Below are 12307 nucleotides of genomic sequence, written 5' to 3' on the forward strand. Positions count from 1 at the left end.
TTTTGGGAATGATGAGGGCAACAAATGTATAGATGTGCTTTACACAATTGATCTATGTATTGTGATGAATTGTATGAGCCCCAATAAAAAATAAAATAAAATAAATTAAAATAAAGAAAAATACTAAAAAAATAATAATAATTAAAAAAAATGAAAGAAGATACCATCGTTTGAGTCAAGTGCACTTTAGTCCTCAAACTTACGTCCTTGATCTTCTTTGGCACTTTATAGATGTCCTGTGCAGCAGATTTACTCACACAATGAGTTCTTTGCCTCTGCTTCCATGAACATTGATTGTGGATCCAAACGAGATGAAATTCTTGACAGCTTCAATCTTTTCTCCATTCATCATATTCGACCTATTGGTCCAGTTGTGATGATTTTTGTTTTCTCTACATTAAATTGTAATCCATATTGAAGGTGGTAATCTTTGATCCTGGCTCACTGGATCAATATTAGTAAACCCAGAGTTGCCCCTGTCATAATTCATTCTACAATATCATCTGTGTTAGGTTCTATCTTACTTAAAAGACTGAAGAAAGATGAGCTCCTTGAGTTATCTGATCTTCAAACAATGCTTTTTTACAACCATGAATGTTTGCTGAAGCCAAGATATTTGCTTGAAATTAAAAATGCTGAACCATGTAAGATCTCACTACCAGTAGCAACCTCATCAGTGGTAATTCTGTGGTCTTCTTCAACCAGTGTATGGACTTCAAGCGCAGTTTCTTCATTCCTTGAAAAAAGATGATGATTTTTTTTCTCTTGTCTTGTATTTAAGGTCTTCCTGACCTTTCTTAAAATGTTTGACCCATTTAAAAACTGTTGTTTTATGTGGGGCAGCATTCCAGTAAACTTATTGCAAAGCATCAATGACTTGGAAAGATGTCCACTTGAGTTTTATTAAAAATTTTATCTCTGGCCTCAAAAAGTATTTTTCCCCATAGCACAAAAAGTAGCCATAGAAATCAATCTAAGGATACTAAGACAAGTGTACTGATAGAGAACTTGTCTACAGCCGACCACTGGATAAAAGGCCACGTTTAAGCATGTTTTCTTTGAAAGAAACCCATGGGTGTGTGACCTGCAAACCTACTAGCAATACTGCATTGCTTACCCTCATACATCGGGAGACAGTTTACAATATTCTAGAGTGTAGCCAAGCCATATTAAACTCAACATTACATATGTTAAATTTAGCTATGTTTTGCTAATATGCTGAGTGTTGTTCAAGAGATAAACCAAAAGTATTGGCAATGCATATTTAAATTTTAACCATGACTTTTCTCCTAAAGCCCAAACTTCAAAGATTTGTAATATTAATAAATCAGTCCAGCACATATTCATCAGAGAGATACTACACAATATTTCATTGATTACTAAAATATACTATGAGGGGGTTTCCAAATGTTTGTGGAAAAAGTTGAATTCAAAGGTAACGGAATTTTGCCACAACATTAAGACACATACACACAATTGCATACATACCCTGTTGATTTCTTAACTTCATTTATCAGCATAATTTCTATATTTTAAGTAACCAATGTTTCTGTGGGTGTCAAAGTGAGAAAAGCCCTGCAGCATTCCTCTGGAGACTAATTACATTTCCTGGTGTGATTTACCGGACGAGAATCTGGAGGAATTTATAGGCGCTTTGTCCTGAAACTGAAATGAAGTTTGGTGTTTCCGGTGCACTCACAGGTGTTTGTAAAACTTACTCAACTTGGTCCCAAGGGAAAGCTTGTGAGAAGCAAAGTTTATGAAAAGTTATGGTAAACACTAGAAAAGAAAAGAAAGTTAATTATGCCAGGTGAAAGGCCATCGTGTTCCATTTTGACACTTGCAAAAGTATGCCAATATTTATATAACAATCTCCTGGGATTTATGGGAGATATCCATTCTTACTCTACCTTCCCTCTATTTTTACTCCTGTCCATCTGTAGGAAACATGTGCAGAGAGGGGTGAGCTAACAAAGGCGGAAACACAACAAACTGTAAGACTTTGAGCTTTGTCTAACCAAGTATGAAAACAAAGATCAAAGCACAAGCACGCTGCATGATTGTGTGTGTGTGTGTGTGTGTGTGTGTGTGTTTTAAGAACAGCCCTAAGCAAGGAAAAAACTTCCCAAGCTGCTAAACAACAAAATATCAGCAAAACATAAACAAGAGTATGTTTATCTTTTACCTCCCACAGAATTTCCTTGTGTCCCTTTCCTGTTTAAACCTTTAGCCAGCTGGACACATAATAAACTAGGCAGCCTGCTTTAATTTACTCAGAACAAGAGTTTTGTTTTTTTTCTGAAGATCTGGTGATACTTTATATGAAGTCTAATCCAAGAAAATAAACTCACATGTGTAAATGTGTAAATCTACAAAAACTAGATTTACAACATAATAAAAATCCCATGACACATTAAAAAATATATGCAATAGAGAAACATATACTGTGAACAACACTTTGTGTCTTTGAAGAAATACATTTCACTGTGTTTAAAAACAATTTTACAGTGTATCTTGACTTATTCTTCCATAAGGTAAATATATTCCAGAGACAGCATTATTTTCTGAATAGAAAGGTAGGATCTTTTTTTGTACTTACTAGATATTAGAGTATCTCATTTTTCAGTTTTTCTATATTATCCTCTTAGAATAGACAATGTTTGGAGTAGAAAGCCTTTTTAAGTCAATTCTATAAGAGTAGCTTTTCAAGGTTACCTTGGTATACAGAGAAATGTGCCCTAGGTGAATATTGTACTATTCTCTATCATATTAACGATAGTGTTCAGTACAGTTCCATATTGATTACTACCAAGAAAACTAAAGAGAAAATAAATTAGACCACTTAAGTTCAAAACTATAAACTGAGCTTACTATATTGTTTTAAACTCTATAAGCACTGTTTTTGTTGCTGAAAAGAAAGAACACTTCTGAAGTCCAATTTTATCTTCAAATAAGTTTGATAATGATAATCAAATGCCCTTTCAGAAATGCATTTTAGGGTTCTGTTTTCGTTTATTTTCCTTTACATTTCTACTACTATAATCGGAGTTTATATAATCACAAATTAGTAGGTTTTACTAGGTCTGCTCCTAACACTTATCGGCCTGAACCAAGAATACAAATGGAAACCCATCTATCATGTGTCTAAATATTTAAAAGCCATGAATCAAACCAATAAACTGTTAAATAAAATATGTTAATTTCCTGCTACCTTGACAAATATATGTTATAATGGTCAGGAAAGTCAATTTTGAATATAAAATTTTAGATTCCTCAAAGTTCTGCACTAGAACTTAATTTCACAGGGAGAGCTTGTCAATATCCCCAAATCTCTGCATCGTAGCCTGATCTGATGGACCATTGTTCTCTTCTCATCCTCACTGCTACTCATCTCACGAGGGACTGGCATAGACACCTCAGCCTATGTGTTCAAGCTCTACCCTTTTCTCAGATAAATAAAATAGATATCCATTGGCCACCTATTTAACATAGATAGGTGTATGCCCAGGGCAAACACGGCCCACCCTCAGCAAACCAAACAAGCCCACTACTATCAGTTAATTCTGACTTGTGACAACCCATGTGTTACAAATTACAACTACACAATAGAGTTCTTTTGGCTCTAATAGTGATAGAAGGATATTGTCAAGTCTTTCTTGTACAGTGTCAATGGATGGATTCAAATCTCTGATCTCAAACCATTTTTACTACCCAGGGATACTCTTGGGAGGACGGTCCTGCTTAAAGGCCTGTATTTACCCTGGAATGGGCTTGAGAATGTTTGAGTAGAGAATTCTGGATTTGGGGATACTCAGGCTTGGGGATATAAACTCTAGCTAGTCAGAACACCTTAATTTCTTAGAATCCTTGCCCCATGTAGTGAACACAATTGGAAAAGAGCCCAAAGGGATCGTATTAAGCAAAGAATCCAGGTCAGGAGTCTCCTTTGTCTTGGTCTGTGAGTCACACTGGATTTATCTGTTTGTGTTGCCACTTTTAACTCATTCCACATGCTGGTGGTGGTGTTCGTAGGTGCCCATCAAGTTAGTTCCAACTCATAGCAACCTGATGTACAACAGAAGGAAGTATTACCTGGGCCTAAACCATCCTCGAAATTGTTGCCATGTTTGAACCCATGGTTGTAACGACTGTCACTCTGTCTCTGAATCTCTACTCATTTTCTGCTGACTTGTTTTATCAAGCAGACTTGCTCTCTTGATAACATGTCTAAAATGTGTGAGATAAAATGTCATCATCCTCTCTTGTATGGAGCATTCTGGCTGTACGTTGTGTCAAAACAAATTTGTTTATTCTTCTGCTAGTCCAATGTATGTCTGTTATCTCCCAAACACCATAATTCAAAGGTATTGATCCTTCCACTCTCTTCCTTATTCATTGTCCACATGATCAATTCAGGGTTACATAATCACTTTCATTTGAGTTCTCTACCTTGGAAATAAAAGTCACAGAAGCCAAGTGTTTGCTTAAACTGGAAACATTAAAGACTTCTTAAAATACTATCTTCCATCACCATTATTTCCAATTCTCTTTATTTAAAAAAATAATAATAATAACCTGTAGCACAAATAAGCTCATTTCCATTCCTTTGCCATTGTCCTGAGTGAAATTCTCCTTATTTCCTAAACCATTGTGTCAGTCTGGGTACATTAGATAAACAAATCCACAGAAACTCATATGTAGAAGGGAGTTTTATATAAAGGTTAAGTGCACATCAAGAAAATGTCCCAACCCAGTGCTGCCCAAGTTCAACATTAACCCATGTGTCTGACACCAAACCACAAAGTCCTCCTCCATCTCACAAAACACACACTACGATGCCTACTGCAGGAGGAAAGCAGAATCAGTGAATGTGTAAGCATCTCAGCGCTGGCAGGCATCTCCACAAGGGTGCTCCAGTACCCAGGGCTGCATCGGGGTAGGTCCATGTGGCTTCTCCTTGGGGATGTCTTGCAGGAAGTAAGCCTTGCCAGCCGAAGCAGGGAACTGGCTAAGGCAGCTGCACCCTGGTCCAACCATCACACAGTGAGAGACCCAAGAACTGTGCGATGATGTTCCCTTCTGCTGTTTGTAAGATTGCTATGAGTCAGCACAATAAACTTTAACTATCTCAGTATGCATGCGCCATGAGTTATCAAAGAGTTGAGGTCTTTTTTGCCAAAAGAAAAAAAAGCTAACATACACATTCAGCATTCAGTTATTTTTTCCATCTTTTGGCTCATTCTAGCATGGCAACTTGAGATGCCCTGGTATCTTAGCAGGTTACAAGTAGATCTGCCAACACTAAAGTCAGTAGCGTGAACTCACAAACTGTACCAGGCTTTCTTCTGCCATAAAAATGTATCTCCATGGAAACTCACAGAGGCAGTTGTACTCTATCCTATGGGATCTTTATGAACCAGAACTGACTCTTAGAAGTGGTGAATTTGGGCTCATTCTGTACTACATGATATTTTCCACATGTTCCATGCTTTGTACAGTTCTTGAGTGATACAAAAAGTTAATGTGCTCATTGCCAACCAAAATCTTGGTAGTTGGAATCAACACAGATTCATCTCAAAAGAACTGCCTGCTCATCTACTTCGGAAAAGGTAGCCACTGAGAAAGCAGAGTTTTTCTCTGACACACATGGGGTTGTCGTGCATTGGGATCAGCTCAACCGCAAGTGGCATGAGTGAGTTTTTGCTTCGTCTACTGACCTCTTATCTTTTGCTTATGTCATTTCTTCTGCCTGAATGCCTTTCATCAGTGCTGATACTTATGAATTCTTTCTCATCCTCCAAATCCAACAAAAATCCTCCCACCTCCCTTTGATAGGCTTCTTTTAGTCCTAGATACATTTATTAATCAATCCTTCCTCTGTGCCCTGACTAAACATTATATAAAATCTTCTTAGAGCATTATCAAATTAGCGTAAATTGATGGCAAACTTACTTAAAGGACACAAGAAGTAATTGCTCCATTTGCACTTATTTTGTCTTAGTTTTCATTTTACCAGAAGTACATCCTGAGACAACTGCATGAAAATAATTTAGTTGAGACAGTCAGTGATCACTGACATGGAGTAGGAAAATGATACAAGGGAAGGAAAACAGCCAACAGAGCTGACACCATTAAGCTCTGTGGACAACCAGGGTTTTAGAACACACATACTCCCAAAGGACAAGGCAGTTGAGCTATTTATACATTCATTCTCTAGTCTAAAAGGGTGTTAGTTTCTCTGCATTTCTGACCACTTTTATATGCAGAGTGACCTTGTCTTTTAGGGGAAAACTCTCAAGCACAGAAATGCAGTAATAGCTGCAAAACAATATAGCCGAACCTCAGAAAGGCAGAAGCTAGAATTCTATTGTTTCTGTGGCATGCTGTTCAATAAACTGGGAATGATGGGTTATGGTCCTTCTGTTACTACCAATTTGTTTCTAAATCTCTAGCTACAATAACTCTGCCTGAAGGCTAGGAATGCATCAATCACTGTCCTCACAGCACTAAGTGATACCTCTTGTTACCATCATTTTACTGGGGAGAGATTTGATGCTTATAGAATCTAAGCCAGAGAATTTAGTCCTAGAGTTAAAATGAGCCAGAGCAGATGTTTGAACCCTAGTGTTGCAGAAAGAATTCAAGTGCTTAACAAAAGACTTCAGAAGAAAGAATTTGACTTTTCCAACCTTAGTATGTCATGTATTTATATTTATATTTAACATTGATTAAAATTGACATATTTATGTTTTTCTCCTACTTTCCAAAAAACTTTCCCCCAAAATTTAATTTCAGTATTTATGAAATGTAAATAAGAGATCTAATTATTATTAAACTATGAGACTAGTAAATAAAAACAGTACATTATTGTTTTCAAAATCAAGAGAAAAAATTTATTCTACCAAGTTAGTAAGCCAAGATACTAAATTAAATTTGTAAAATATCAGCAATGTGTTTTTTTAGCTTAAATGTATATAATTATTAGAGATATTCGTGAATATTAATTCTAAATAGTCTAAACTCTGGCATGTGCTTTAAAATGTTTTTTAAGAAAATATAAAATATTAATAAATAAATGTACTCTTGTGGAGCTTATCTATAAAAATGGAAATTGGCTTATTTTGAAATAATGTTTTCTTTGTAATAGCAATCGCTGTTGATGTATATCCAAATTAGATTTTTCATTTCATCAAGTACCATAATTTTTGGAACAGGAAGAATATAAAATATTAAAAGAAGGATTACAGTGTCCAAAGTGTAAGCACAATTTATATTGCAATGCCAACCCATCTGGTCAATTTCCCCATAAAAGGGGATGAATTCTTAAAACCACTTAAACACAATATTTTGTCCCATTGAACAAATTGTTGGGCAAACATTAATGAGAGCCTAGTAAGTGTTGAGGTACATGGGTACTTCTCTCCCAGTGACATAAAAGGATGCTAACTATCTTGCTGAAAAACCCAGTGGAAAAGTAATACCAATTCTGTTTTGATTTAAATTATTACAGAGGAGTGTTAACAGTGCTTGATAATTCCTGAGCAAAAGTTTATCTTAGGAATAAATTTTAATGTTTTTAAATATAAATGTAAAATATGATCAATAATTATTTAGTTCAGCATTTACTTGTAGGTTTATGTGTATATAATTTACATTGTTTGACTCTGTCCTTGTAACCTCCATGGATATTTTTACCCTGATTTTTATTTTGAAGAATGCCTGGCTTGGTGACCTCAGCAAAACCACCAACACAGAATATTAAAACAAAAGCTCTAGATGTTTAGAAATACCTAGAAAAGGTCAAGTTTTGCTACCTTTCCGTGAAAGGAAAACATAATTATTCATGCCTATGTTTCAAGCACAGGATTTATCCATGAGAATTCTGGAATATTAATGATATATCTTGGGAATAATAAGTTTCTGAAAATTTAAACAATCATAAATTTGCTTCTAAATTGTATTTTCATGACTCTCCATTTCCATAACCATGTAAGCTGTGACACATTCTGAAGCATCCATAAAATTCCTTCTCCTCCATTTGTATTCTGCGTTTGTAAATTCTGTCTCAAGTAAAATAAGCAACTGGGTGCAACATTTGCAGACTTTTATAAATACAGTTGTAATTTCTCTACCCTCCTGAAGCCTTCTGTTTGGATTCAGAACAGTCATGTCAAACATCACAAGAGTGTTTATTGCTTTGGAGTTAGATGGGACACTTACATGGTGCATCTGGGTATTTTAGGAAGACTGCACACAGGCTATAGGTGATTACATTTTTACATCATACGGACACAAGAAGGCCATTCGTTTTTTGTGGGAAAACACTTTGCAAAACTCCAGCATAAGTGAAAGAATGTGTGTTTACTGTTCCAAATGATGCCTGCATTCACTGTATTTCTAACCGTGATACCAAAGAAACCAAAAGCACATAATGTAATCTTTTAAGAGGAGAATTTTAGCAGGTCATGAACTGGCTTCGATTTAAGTTAGGTCTATTTCACTCATAACTGTGCTCGTTTATTCACCATACGTGTATTAAGTGTCTTCTGCTGTCAATACTTGGCTTTGGCATTAATAATACAAAACAAGTTCTTGCTCTTTGGTAATCACTAGCTGGTGAATTTATCCTTTTTAAAAAATAGATTCTTTATCTAATTTGAAATACAAAAGGCTTAATGCAAAAATGCAGAAAATGTGAAAGCCTAAATCCACCTTCAACTTTCATGTGGCTCTCTCTTCCTATTACAAATGAAAGCTGGTGCCAAACGGCAGTATTTTTACTTTATTCCTTGACAACTGCTCATAGACAAATGGGTACGACCCAGGCCACATCTACTTCTAGATTTACAAACATGATTTATTCTTTCTAGCCTCAACTTTTCATTATTCCACATCATCAGAATTGTTCATCTTTTTACTCTCTCAATCTTTTTCATATCATCAATCTGCTATTTCATTTCCTTTGCGAAACAGTTTATAGTCCATACTTCATTACTACCTTTTCCTGGGTCCTTCTTTACTTCAATTATGAATACTAAGATCCATATTTCTGCATTTATAGTCAGGTTTCTAGGCAGGACAAAATCACGTCATCCTGTTCATTTGTTTGATTAAAAAGCCAAGTTCTCCAAGGGCATATGGGTCATTGACCAACTCGCCACCCTCCAGTACATTATGAAAGCAGCAATCAAGAAGAGCTCAAAGTTGGGTAAATCTGCTGCACAGGACCTCTTTAGAGTATTGAAGCTACTTTGAGGACCTGACCCAAGGTTTGCCTGACCTGAGCCATGGTATTTTTTATTGCCTCATGTGTGTGTGAAATTAGGTCTTCCTAATTGCATAAGGAAGACCAAAGAAGAATTGATGCATTTGAATTGTGGTGCTGGAGCAGAGTATTGAACGCAGCATGAACTGCTCAAACTACAAAGTGATTAGTCTTGAAAGAAGTCTGGCCAGAGTGCCCCACAGAGGAAAGGGCAGTCAGGCTTCATCTCACGTCCTGACACAGTGGCTGCAAGAATGGGCTGGAGCACAGGAAGAATTGTGAGCACGGCCTAGGGCTGGGCAGTGTTTTGTGGTGTATAGGAACACAATGGGTTGGAACTAACTCAACGGCCCCTAACAATAACAACAAAGTCCCTTAACTATGCTGCTTTCATTTCTTATAGTAGTACAAGAGCAAACCCCAAACGATTGATACTAGAATTCCTGGTCATGTACATATGGATTTATGGCAAACAAAATGTGTTTATACAGGACCCTGAAATCAGGTTGCAGGCAAGTGTCACCGATTTTCATGTCATTCTAAAGTATCAGACTCACTGCTACTGGGTTGATTCTGACTCTTAGCAACACTTCATCTCACGAAGGTGCTTCAGAAAGAAGGTCCAACCAAGTCAGTGGCTTCAATTGGGTTCTGTTAGGCCAATTAAATTCAAGGCAGAGAGCTCAGCTCAGAAGGTTAAAGTGACTGTTTATGGAGGTTCAAAGGCGTAGTCCCGGTAGATTTTCTCCAAGGGCGCAGAATGATCATGGAGACTTTTAGTGTGAAGCAGTTTTAAGAAAATTAAAATTTTAAAAACTGTTTTTAATTTTTAAAAAAACAACAGGAAAGTTGAAATGAATGGTGCTTTTCTTGGTTTGTTTTTTTAATGACAATAATTCTTTGAAGGTAGAAAGGGTTACCCTGTGCGGCAATTTTCTTACCGCATCCACGCTACAGCCCTTACCCTACCTTTTCGGTTTTCTTTTTGTTTCCAAAATTCAAATAACATTTAAAAGAAACAAATTGTGGGACTTCAAGAGTGCCAACACTGCTGTTTTTGATAAGGTATAAATGAGCGAGTGTAAAATTCTCTGAAGAAGGGTGAGAGAAATGGTAGCCATGCCTTCAGAAGAGCTCTTGTAGAGAAACAACTGCTTCGCACTTTGCAGTTATTTAATAATGGTTTCTAAGCTTGTGTAACAATACTTTTGACTTACCCTTATGTGAAAAAGTTCACATGGTTGATTTCAATCACATCCACGGTTTATTCTGGTACATACGGTAAATGCTGATTAATCATCTTTAATCCAGTTTTAGCTCTCTCCCTCTTAATGGAAAGACTGATGCCAACAGAGCTTCAAATAGAGAACACCACGTGAATCATGCGTGCTCGTCATCACTCTCCAGCTTTCACATGCATGCGAAGGAATTGAGGAAACCATGGCCTGGGTCAGGGCCAACTTAGTCCTCAAAGTCACAGCTCTACTTGTGACATTTTACAGAGGTCTTGTAAAGAACTCTCATGGCATAGTGAGTACATGATGGGTGCTAAGCACAAGGCCCCACGTTGAAAACCATGAGTTCCTCCAAGGGAAAAAGACAGGGCTTTCTCCTTCAGAAAGAGTCCCACTCTCAGAAAGTCACAGAAGGGTAGGTCTACCCTGTCCTATTGGGTCACTATGAGTTGGCATCAACTGCATGTCTGTGAGTCCAAAGATTTGTCCCAGTGCAACTCATCCTCTGATTCCTTGAGCACTACTGCTGTGAGCATGGGTTATGGATCCAAATGGAACCCTTGGCAACTTATGGACAATGGATAACCAGAGAAGAATTCATGCATAAGAATTTTAGTGTGGTGAAGAATATTAAAAGTACCAAGGAGTGCTGGAATCACTAAACAAATCTATCTTGGAGGTAGTCCAACCAGAATACTGCTTAGAAGCAAAGAGGTGAGAAGACCCCATCTCTTATAATTTGGACATGCTATCAGAAGAGACCAATTTCTAGAGAAAGACATCATGCTTAGGAAAGTGGAGAGTCAGTGAAAAAGAAACATGGATTGACCCAGTGGGGTCAAGGATGGTCTCAAACATAGCAGTAATTATGAGGATGGTACAAGATTGGCAGTGTTTTCCTCAGTTGTACATAAGATGACTCGGAGTGAAAGATAACTTGACGGCACCAACCACACACACACACACACACACACATTCTTCAAAATACTATTTAGAAGGCAATGTTCTCAGTATTTAAATATATTGGTATTTTATGATTCACAATAATCCTAAGGCAAATACCATCATTTTTCTCCTCTTATGAATGAAAAAACGTATACTGTGTCTTCTATAATTGGTTTTTTCTTTTCTTAACTTTCTCATTATATTCTTATATACTTAAGGCTCAGGGGATATCTTTTCTTTCTGAACACCAAAATCCTAGCTCATATATAGCAGACATTCAAATTTAGTTTAGTGATTTTTTTAGTATTCACCAGAATGTTTCTTCTCATCATTTGTTGTACTACTTTTATAGTAAATGGGATTATTATCATAGGAAATTACATCAAAATTGCTCTCTTTTTCTTTTTTCTTTTCAAGACCAACTGTTGGAAAATATTGTAAGTCTTTTATTGTTGTTTGTTTGGTTTTTTGTCATAGCTAGAAATCTAGCTTTGAATAATTAAAGAATTATCCATGCCAAATTGCATAAGAATATTTCCAGAATTGCTATATTTCAGTAAAAAAATTATGCAAGGAAATATATATATGTTCTGCATATTCAGAAAGTACACATATATACATAAATATATAGATGCTTATTTACTGAATTGGTAATAGTGTTGAATTCTGAGTAGAACTGGAAGAAGTATTTTTCTATAATGTACATATTTGTGTTATTTTAATTCTGTGAGTGAATTACACTGAAATTAAATTTCATGAAAATTAGAACTTCTGTGTGTAAGTGTGGTAGTTAGACTCTATTTTAACTTGCATTTATGGGGGGTAGAGTCCAATGGGTGAATCAGGTCACAGCCTGATGATG

This window comes from Echinops telfairi, unplaced genomic scaffold, assembly GCF_000313985.2.
Source record: "Echinops telfairi isolate 266 unplaced genomic scaffold, ASM31398v2 ScPeMD7_7469;HRSCAF=8507_1, whole genome shotgun sequence".
NCBI classification, from domain to species: domain Eukaryota; kingdom Metazoa; phylum Chordata; class Mammalia; order Afrosoricida; family Tenrecidae; genus Echinops; species Echinops telfairi.